Source organism: Eubalaena glacialis, chromosome 9 (genome assembly GCF_028564815.1).
Source record: "Eubalaena glacialis isolate mEubGla1 chromosome 9, mEubGla1.1.hap2.+ XY, whole genome shotgun sequence".
Taxonomy (NCBI): domain Eukaryota; kingdom Metazoa; phylum Chordata; class Mammalia; order Artiodactyla; family Balaenidae; genus Eubalaena; species Eubalaena glacialis.
The window spans coordinates 98,424,992-98,436,024 of record NC_083724.1 but is presented as its reverse complement, the minus strand read 5'-3'; the positions used below and the strand labels follow the sequence as shown (position 1 = coordinate 98,436,024).

General features: G+C 40.0%; 1 protein-coding gene across 2 annotated transcripts in view; it reads right to left on the bottom strand.

The window, feature by feature from the left end:
• CENPP (centromere protein P) overlaps window positions 1–11,033 on the bottom strand; it is a 238,686-nt gene that overhangs the window by 84,289 nt on the left and 143,364 nt on the right. The window lies entirely within an intron of this gene.

The following is an 11,033-nucleotide window of genomic DNA, read 5'->3' as shown; positions in this document are numbered from 1 at the left end:
ATCTTGGTCTCCAATAATTATGCAGTCATTTTACTTTTCTGAGATCACTTGATTCAATTATAAAATAGCATGCTGTGTGAATATAAATGCATTGATGAACACATCAGTGGTTTTCAAGCATGGCTCATTAGGAGTTCATGGTGCCCTGGGGTGGAAGTGTCCCTGAAGAGGAAGTACACAGACTCTCTTCAGACAAAACAGCTTTGCTACCATCAGAAAGGGTCAGCTGCCACTGCTCCTGCCTGCCTCCCTAACCACCCTTATTTCTTGAAACCAGTAGACAAGGTACTATATAAATCACACATCAAGTTTTACGAATCATAAGGAACATTCAGCCAAAGTCCCTGGTCCTTATCCTCTGATCAGCTCCTCCCACACTTTCAGAGAACTTCGCTGGAGAGCTCTGGTCTGAAGAAACGCTTCTCGGGTATGCAGATTACAGCTGCCTGGACACAGCCAACCTCTGAGTATGCCAGGGCAAGGAAGTTTAGTAGATGTGTCTGTTCCTTTGGAGCTCCTAGGGTGGGCTCAGCCCTGAGCACTTCTGCCACAACCAAAGACTACTGACCTCCAACCTGAAACACCCTGAAAGGCAGTCAGCATGAGTACGTGTTCTGTAGGACAGGCACAACATGGCACAGTGCTGTAGCGTGCACAGACTGGGCTCACATCCTCGTCTCTGTCAGACTGTGTCACTCCCTATGGACCAGGCAGGTCAGGATGACCCCAGCATCCTGAGGGTGAGTGTGTGGCACTTGGGAATGACAGGGAGTAGGTGGCTGAGTCTGGACTTAACATGCATCTTCTGAATGAAGTCCCCAAAGTGGAAAGTCTGGACACCTGAGAGTGCGTATGGCACACCTCTAAATCTGAGGGTGCAGGGCACCTGGTTTGGCAGGCGCTGCCAACAGGAGCAAGAAGATACAACAATCTCTCCTTGGGCTTCTATTGTCAAATGACTCTACACACATCCCTTAGGAGTCAGGCTTGTGAGGTTAAAGTTAACTACTCTTAGGGATGACTGCTTTTATTAACATGGAAAACACCACCCACTACACTAGTTGAAATCTGCCCCTGGTCTGCATGGACACCACTAAGAGCAGTGAGGATGATACCCCATTCACACATAAGAATGTGATTATTCCAATAACTGTTCAAACTATGTAGTATAAACCTTTAAATTCATTGGGAAGTGTTAATAAATTATAATGCTTGTTTCAAGATAATTTGAGATTTGGTAAGTATGTGGAAACTTAAGCCACAGATGATGGGTATATAGCTAAAGGATAAAATCCCAAATTTTTACTGGTGCCACACATTATGTTAAGCATAATGCTGTGTGCTATAGGCAAAAATGGCTTCTCTGAATTGACAAATTTAGATCAGGAGTAATAAAGAAAGCCTGTGGTATATATGATACGGGAAATAACTAGCACTGAGTTTGGAGAAGAAAAGATCAACAGGCTTGAGCTGGGCCTTGAAATAGGATTTGAATCAGTTGAGGGGGAAGGAATGACTGACTAAAAGAGGCATGAGCCAAGCATAGTTGAGGTTCACCAGTGGAGGAAAGATTATACAGGAAATAAGAGGCTTGGGATGGCTTGGAAGGCCAGTAAGAAGAGACCAGACTTACTGTGATGAGAAATGTAGTGCACCACCAAAAACCTCTGAAGGGAGGAGTATGTCATGAAAGCAATGGCTTCAGGAAGGAAAAAGAGCCACCACTGTAATAATCTAGAAACAGAATAAGTGGGACCCACACAGCACAGGTGACAGGAAGAACAAGCAGGAACAGGAATAGGTATGACAGAGAGTTTGAAAGAAAGAAAAAAATATCTACATTCTCATCGTGGAGATTAAGTCTGAGGGCAAGTTTGCCATAATTAGTGACCACCTGTGGTCTTCTGAGGGGCTCAATCTCAGAAGGACATTATGAGCCATGAATAACTGAGAATATATTAAAAATAAAATGAACTGATTGAATGTAAAAAGAAAGAAAGAGAATAAAGAAAAGAAAAGAGAAGAATAGTGGATAGCAATCTACCCTGTAAGGGACACACACAAAGAAGAGAAAAGGAGACAAAAAGGAGAACTGTTCTGAGTCTCATTGATACTGCTGAGAAGCTGTGAGAAAGGGACAGTTTGGGTGAGAATATGCTGAAGTTGAGGGGGGTGGTCACCATGGAATTCAGGCAGGAGGATGGGAATGCACTCAGCTGGAGTAGAATCCAAAGGAAAGGATACACATTGAGGGGCAGGTGAAGAGAAGGGCAGAGGAGCGGAACCCTAATGAGCACCGACTTCCAATTTCAAGTGGAGCAAGTACACCATAAGTCTCTATCTGACTTGAGCCATATGATCTGACCTCAAGGAGCTTCCAAGGCAAAAGACAAGCTGTGCCTAGAAGCCCAGCTCCCTGGGAAGTGACCCCTCCCTTCGGCACTTGGCATCTGTTCCACCAACCTCGTGAAAGACAGATCTGGTATTATGAGTTAGGTCTGCATTGATTATTTCTTTGCATGTGGGGTGTTGTACGGTAGATGGGTAGGAGGTGTATCTTGTTTTCCCCAAAAGATTGTAAAATTTAGAAGAGAGACAATTCATTTCTTGGATCCCTGCATTCTGTGTACAAAGTAGGTACTAAAATGACTGTTGATTCCTCAGTCTAAACGATCAGCTCATGAGTTGTCCAAAGTTGATATTAATACTACTCCTAAACAAGACAAAAAGAAATCTGCAAAATTTAAGGATTTTTAAAGGAAAAGCAATAAAGATTTATATAGGGTCATAAAATTAATAAGGAATAATTTCTTATTAATATTTCCTGACATGGACATTAGAAGGCACAGAGTATATTTTATAAAAAATTAAGTCATGCTTTGACAACTGGTAATACTTAGTAATCAACTGATTGTTCTCCATAACAGCAACTTTGACGATGTTTTCCAAAGCCATCATTTAAACAACATGAATTACTAGGTTCATAGATGCTGACATAAAAGAATGAAATACTCATGTTCTGCTGTTTAAGTGAAACCTCAAAGGGCTGGGTAAAACCCTCTATGATATCTATTCCATCTCTTTCCCTTATTTAGAAAACAGAAAGTTTCCTCATAGGAGAAGTACTTACAAATTGGTGATAACTGAATTATTCATCTGTCCATAGTTGAATTCAGACTCTCAGTCAACTTGAAATTCAAAAATATTAAAAGTACTTATGAAAATAGAAGTTTCTGGCCAGCTCTAACATATACCAGATGACTCCAGGGGCCCTTAAACCCTAGAAGTCTGTGAAACATGAGGTCCATCTCTTGAAATGAAAAAACAAGAACGAGTATCTTGGGTCTGAACTGGAATCCTTATTAGCTGTGGGCTTGGTCAAGTTACTTAGACTCTGATTTCCAGTTTCCTTGCCCATGAAACTGAGGAGAACATCTGCCTACCAAGGCTGCTGGGAAGGTTAAATAAGGTGATGTCCATGACAGTACTGAGCACAGGGTGGACGTCAGATGAGTGTCCATTCCTTCATGGATAGGCATTAGGAAACCAGCAGGTAGGAAGGTTCAGTGACTTGCTCAAGGCTGCCAAGTCTCATAATACGGTAGATATTAATTATTAAAGGAGATTGATTCCTTAGATTGTGATATACAGTGGAAAAAGGAGTGGGCCTATTACAGTAGGGCAGGAGTCAGCAAATGCTCTCTGTAGACGGCTGCACTCAAGTGGGACTCTGCAGCCATGTCAGCGTCTCTCTTGAGCTTGGTGGTCTTTGTGCTGTGTCACTGCATGCTCATATCCATCAGACAGAACAGAATGAAACCAGCTTAGAACAAGGGCTAAGCAAGGGCTCGAGCCTTACTTGAGCAAGGACTCTCTAAACACAGAGTAAAACCAGGACTCATAGAATCTAAACTACTTATTGTCATAGATGTGGCAATAGTTTAGAAGCAGATTAAAAAAAAATCCTGATTATAGGAAACAAAAGTAATTCTGACTTATAAGTGTGATTCACTGTAATAATATAACACCAAAAAGGGAGAAAAACTGTATTTAAAATAGCCAAACTAGAAGAATATGTGATCAGTAAACCTGTCCTACAGATGGATTCCTACCTCAGAGATAACCCACAAGTGGGTCTACAGGGATACAGTAAGAGTCTGCATGTAAGCCTTGGCCAGGTGCAGCATGCTCTGGGCAGATGGTTCTCCTGGGGAGTTTAAGTATTTACTATCCTTGTAAACATCAGCTCTGATTAAACCTACTCCAACAGACCCAGAGGCATTTGTGAAAGATTTTCAGAGCAACTAAAATCTACTGTAAACAGTATAGATATGTGTTCGTATACATTTCATCCTATATGTCTTAAACAACACTTTGGCATATTCTAACATATTACTCACATGTCGTTGCTTCAACATGCTGTACAGGAACAGTTGAAACTATAAGTCATGTTGGAATTTCGTCTGTCACACACTGTTATGTGCAAAGAGGTGAATGTTTCTAACTAGATTAATAGAGCTTAGTGATTACACAACTAAAAAATAAAGGCATGACTGTTTCTTCTTTGACATTATGTTTCCCTTTCTACATGAAAATGGATTAAAAAACTTACAGTCTAGCATATTTTTCCCTTTGCACAAAATGTGAAGAATGTGAATCCACGCAAGGGAAAGCAGACTGCATTAAAAATAACATGTGATTGCTCTAAACGCATATTAGTTTGGAAAAGAAAAGGAATACATCATGTTATTAGAATGTCATGGTGTGTTTCTAAGTAACAGAATCTCTGTGGTCAAATAAACTTACATTGAACTATCAGCTGATACAAGCAAATCTTTTTATAAATTGGAATCTGCTGAAGGTTCATTTGCTTTACATAAGTTGAGAATTACATTCACAATTACCAAATTTATACATGAACTGTCTGAAATGCTAACTAGTATGTGATACTCAGAATAAAGAATGCATTATAAATTGTAAATCTACTCTAGGTCAGTAGTTCTTAACTATTTGAAGGATGGACCCCTCCCTTTGAGGATATGATAGAAACTATGATGGACCTTCTATGCAGAAAAATACACATATACAAACACTCTGCATGTATCAAAAGGCTCATAAAACCCATCCTAAATCCTCTAGGGATTCTTGTACAATAGCTAAGAATCTGTATGTAGAGTAACACCTTAATTAACTTAAAATAAATTTTACATGTAAATATTTCACTAGAGTTAAAGATAAATCAAAGAGTTAAAATTAATTTAAGGCAAATTGCCTTATTTCCCACAACTATTTAGCATTTATTTAGCAATATTTTTATGGTCATAGAAAAGTTGAAAGAATACAGTGAACATCTACATATTCTTCACCTACATTCACCAATTAATATTTTGTCACCTTCATTTTATCTTTTTCACTCTTTCCATATCCCTGTCTATACATATATATGTATTTGTGGGGTACAGGGGCTGGACCATCTGAATGTAAGTTGCAGATATCATGTCACCCTAGTACTTCAGTATAAGTCTCCTAAGAACAAGGACATTTTCTTACATAACCATGAGACAATGATCACATTCTCTCACATTATCAACCCCCAGAAATTTAACATCAATTCAGTTTCAACATACAGTCCATATTCAGATTTTCCCAACTGTCCCAACAATGTCCTAAATTGCTGTGCGTGTTGTGTGTGTATATGTGGCTCAAGATCTAATCAGAGTTCACTTGCCTTTAGTCTCCTATAATCTAGAGTAGCAATTCTCTGCCTGTGTTTCACCCCTTCACTTTTTGAAGGGTCCAAGCCAGCTATCATGTAGAATGTCCCCTAATATGTATTTGTCTGATTGTTTCCTTACGATTAGATTTAGGTGAAACGTTTTTGCCAAGAATCCCACATAGGTGATGTCATGTACTTCCTTTTGTATCATATCAGGAGGCACAAAATGTCAGGCTGGCGTGTTATTGGTGATGCTGAGACATTGGTTAAGGTAGTGTCTTCATCTCCTTGTAATAAAGAAATATCCTGCAAGGTAAGATTTTAGGTCTGTGTGAATATCTTGCCATCCAATAACCTTTCACTTAGTGGTTTTAGCTCCCATCTTTGCCTAAATCAGTGACTATGTTGGAGGTTTCACAGTGGTGATTTTCTAACTCTGTGATTCCTTCTGTATTCATTAGTTGGCATTCCTCTACAGAAAAAGCTATGACCCTTTTGACCCTCTTCCCTCTGTTATAAAAAGGATTTTGCATTTGATGTGTTATAATCCATTGCCATTCTTATTTGAGGTATTCAAACTGTGCCTTCACCTAGCTTCTATGTTCTGTTCACAGTCTGCAGTAATCTCTGAGTGCTTTTGTGCCTGCTGGTATGATGAAATGTTTCAGGCACACTTTACAGATTCCCTGGCCCTGATCTATTACTTGACATTTTTCTCAGGGGCCTTGCTCCTTCTAATGAAAAACGGCCCTTAGAAACACAGATCTGGAAGTTAGATGCGCTCACTGCTTTTAGGTCTTCTCAGTTGAAAGAGCCTGGAAATTTATTTAAAACAAAACCATTACTTGCACCCATTCCTGAAAGCAAACTGACCTTTGAGGCATTACTTAAAAATATTTGATACCTACATTTTTATAAATTCAACTCAATTCATTTTAAATGACAATTTATGGCATTAATTCATCTTCAGAGCAAAACATCCAACAGGATGATGACAGGCGCTCAGCCTGCAAGTTGCAGAAGCAAGTCCTTACCAGCACAGGGTATAGAAGAATGGGAGCTGAGAACCAGGGACCAGAAGCCCATCTGAAGAAGGCTGCTGCCATGAGCTCAGCCAATTGCTAGAACTGCACAGGAATTCAGGGCCGGCTTTGTCAAACTGAGTTTTTAAGATATGGTAAATTTAGACTTTGATATAAAATTTCCTGGTTTTTAAAAATACCATATGCTCCAAACAAACCATATCTGTGGGCTGAATACTGCCCATGGGTCATGATCTACTGTCTAAAGTCAATTCTCATTATAAATCACAGAGCCTAGTCCACCATGAAGGATGCTTGAACATTCAAAACAACCCATAAAATCATATCAAACCCATGAATTCACTTCTTTCAGAAGTCTTTGTGAATGCCTACTATATACAACCTCTGTTATGCATAAAGAGCATACATTATTTACATCCTGGGATTTGATGGTCTAGAACATTCTTAAACTAGGTATTTGGAAGGCACATCTCCTCATTCCCTCAGGGTTTCCCTGACAATCCCCCATCCCATTTTGCTTTTCTTCATGGCACTTAACACCGTTCTTTGAATAAACGGATGGACAAAATTTTCCTTGTAATTTCTACTATGAGAGACTATTACACAATCCATTCCAATGTACTCAGAAGGTTAAGGTAAACAGGGGAGGAAGCACCAGATACCAGCTGACAAACATCATAAAACTCAATCGTCCTAGTGATACTTGAGCTTGGGAAGGTGTCTCATGTGACCACAGTCACCCCTACTCCTCACCCATTGGAGTTTTAATTTGCATGAGATGATTTCTAAGGTCCTTTCCAGTTCTCATTTGTTTGGGCTTTGACCATTGTTCTCCATTTCTACATTAGCAGGTCAGGAAAGGGTCTTAAAAATTATATGCAAGCTTGGCTTAAGCAATTTATTTTTATTTTCATCATGATTGGAATATATTGGGCCATGCAAGAAATTTGTGTTGATGTTCCTTCTATGCAATCAATGTTTCTGTTCATAAAATGTCAGTAGAGCAAATATTACTTTTCTAATTTTGAAACTTATCTTGTTTAAAACATAATAATGTGCAGATTATTCATGATTCCCAAAGACACTGTTTGATATAGTAACACTAATGCTCCAGTATTTAGACCAAGGCCCAATGAGGCAAAACCCAAACAAATAAAAAACAAACATGTAGAAAAGAATTAGGTCCCCTTCATAGGACCCTTATAGGAACCAAAAAAGGAAGATTTTTTTCCTCACAATACTCTAGGGAAGAGGAGGTACACTGATGTATCTGGAATGACAACCTGCAAAAGTGTGGAGAAAAAACTCCTGTTTATATCCAAATGGTGTGTTTGTGCACGCTGGGCTATCTCTGCAGTTGTGAGGTAAAGCTTCCCACCTGCAGCTCCAAGACTGTGGGAGGGGTTTTGGGCCCTGGGCTGTACCTCTAGTCACAATGTCAGCAGAATAGGGTGAATAAGCCAAAAAGACCACCTGCATCTTGGCATTATACTCCAGGGCCCATTTCTTTCCCTAAGCCTTCTGATTAAAGATCACAGCAACATGCTGGAGGAAGATAAGCTCAGGGCTCACAAGTGAGGAGAGGAGAGAGGCTGCAACACATCTTTAGAAAAACAATCTCACAGGAAGTGCCTCCCAGCTCTCTAGACAAGGTGGCAGAACCCTGCCTAGACGGATGGTGGCGGGGCAGATGCCATGACTGAGAGGAGAGGTGAGGAGAGGCTGGGAGAGTGACATGGGAGAGGAACACTGTGTGAGCACAGGCAAAGGTAGAGAGTGGGAGGCACACATCTCACTGAGAGGAGGAGCTGCCACTCAGCCCCAGCCAAGTGTTGCCATGCAAAAACAGGAGCCACCCAGTGGCAAGGCTTTACTTATCAAGAGAAGTTGAAACTTCATAATTTTTTTTTTAATATTTATTTTATTTATTTATTTATTTGGCTGCGTTGGGTCTTCATTGCTGCGTGTGGGCTTTCTCTAGTTGCAGCAAGCGGGGGCTACCCTTCGTTGCGGTGCACGGTCTTCTCATTGAGGTGCCTTCTCTTGTTGCAGAGCACAGGCTCTAGGTGCGTGGGCTTTAGTAGTTGCAGCACGCGGGCTCAGTAGTTGTGGCTCATGGGCTCTAGAGCACAGGCTCAGTAGTTGTGGTGCATGGGCTCAGTTGCTCCACAGCATGTGGGATCTTCCCAGACCAGGGCTCGAACCCGTGTCCCCTGCATTGGCAGGCATATTCTTAACCACTGTGCCACAAGGGAAGCCCCACATTTTTAAATATAGAGCAATTCTACCTGACAAAAACACATACACATGAGCCTCAAATGACAGATCAAGGAATGCTTAAAAGTTCATAGCTACACTCCAAATGGAAATTAACCCAGCTGAATGAATATATATATATATATGTATATACATATAAAATATATAATTTCTGGCATATTCATACAGAAGAATGTCATATAATATAGGTATACCTTGGAGATATTGCAGGTTTTGTTCCAGACCACTGTGATAAAGTAAATATTTCAATAAAGTTACACGAACTTATGGGTTTCCCAGTGCACTATACTGTGATCTATTAAGTGTGTAATATCATTCTGTCTTAAAAAAAAAGAACAAAACTTAATTAAAAAGATTTTATCGCTAAAAAATGCTAACCATCGTCTGAGCCTTCTGCAAGTTGTAAAGACCACTGATCATAGATCACCATAACAAATATAATAACAAAGGAAAAGTTTGAAATATTGCAAATTACCAAAATGTGACACAGAGACATGAAGTGAGCAAATGCTGTTGGAAAAATGGCACCAATAGATTTGCTTGACACAGGGTTGCCACAAACCTTCAGTTTGTAAAAAAACACAGTATCTGTGAAATGCAATAAAGTGAAGCGCAATATAAGAAGGTATGCTTATAATGAGAATGAACAAACTATTGTTAACCACAATGACCTGGATGGATCTCTAAAACATAACGTTGAATGAAGAAAGCCAGACTCAGAAGAGAATGCACTGTATATATAAAGTTCAGAAAGCTATGGTTTTTGAAGTCAGACAGCGGCCTCCTCTGAAGAGAGAGTGATTCTGAGGGGTCTGGGAGTGCTGGGATTTCTGGATCAGGTGTTTGTGAAAATTAATTGAGCTGTACCATTACAATGTTTATTTTTTTGTAATGTATACTTCAGTTAAAGGTTAAAAAAACAAAACACTGTGAAGGACACAGATTTTTGCCCAAGGAGCTTCCCATTTATGGCCACTGCTTTGATGGAGCTCAGGTTAATAAAATCCAGTTCAACACTCATGATGTCCCAATTCATCAAGTTAACAGACAAATGTTTTGAACTAAACATAGCTGAATAAATGGGAACATGAGCATTATAACCAAACAGGAGGCCTGCCAAACCTCAGGTGCTGCACCCAGAGCAGGCCTAAAGATCTGCAGAGGCCAGCATACGGGACTGTCTGATGTGAGGGCCACAGAAGTATATTTTATTTAAGTGGGGGCTGGGTGTCCTGCACACTTGGAGGCACAGTACTTTTTCTATGGCCTGCTTCCACATGTGCCATTTCTCTGGGAATCAGGAACAAACGACAGTCAGATTCTTTGTGGCAGGAGAGACCAGACTCTGCTAAACTACTGGAAACACGCTTTGCAAACAGGCTGCCCCCCAAATCTGCACGTCATGAAGATGTTAGTTTGGCGTTACCTAGTACTTAGGTACCCAGACTTAGAAAAATGTCCTCTTGAAGGATGATGTCTTAATTGATGTGGGAATTGGGCATTCTCTCAGGCCTAATTGTGAATGTTGTCTTCCTGCTCCCATGTCCTCCCTAAATGCTATGTGGTCATAGGTGATATTCTCTTGAAAAGTGAAAGTCCAAGCAGGCTTCACCTGTATCCTTGCATCAATGTCTGTATCACAGCATATAGGCTGGGGCCAGAAGCATTATATAGGGCCTGGTCTGCAGTTCCCCTGACATGCCTGTGGCAGGGCTAAAAGCTTTTAAAGAAATTCTTGAGATGTATGCTTGATGTAACAGCTTCAGTCATCAGAAGAAAATTAACAGCATGGCTCCTTTCTTACATACATCTGGAGATTGGGTTTACATTTCAATAATGTACTCTTTTAGTACTCCTTCCTAAAACTGGTAAATATTTTGTTAGTCTATATAGAGTGAGTGATTTTTAAATTTGTAACTTATAAGTATTCATTCATTTAAGAATTTCATAAAGTATTTTTTTCAAATCAGGTATTTGTTGAATGACTTCGACTGCAC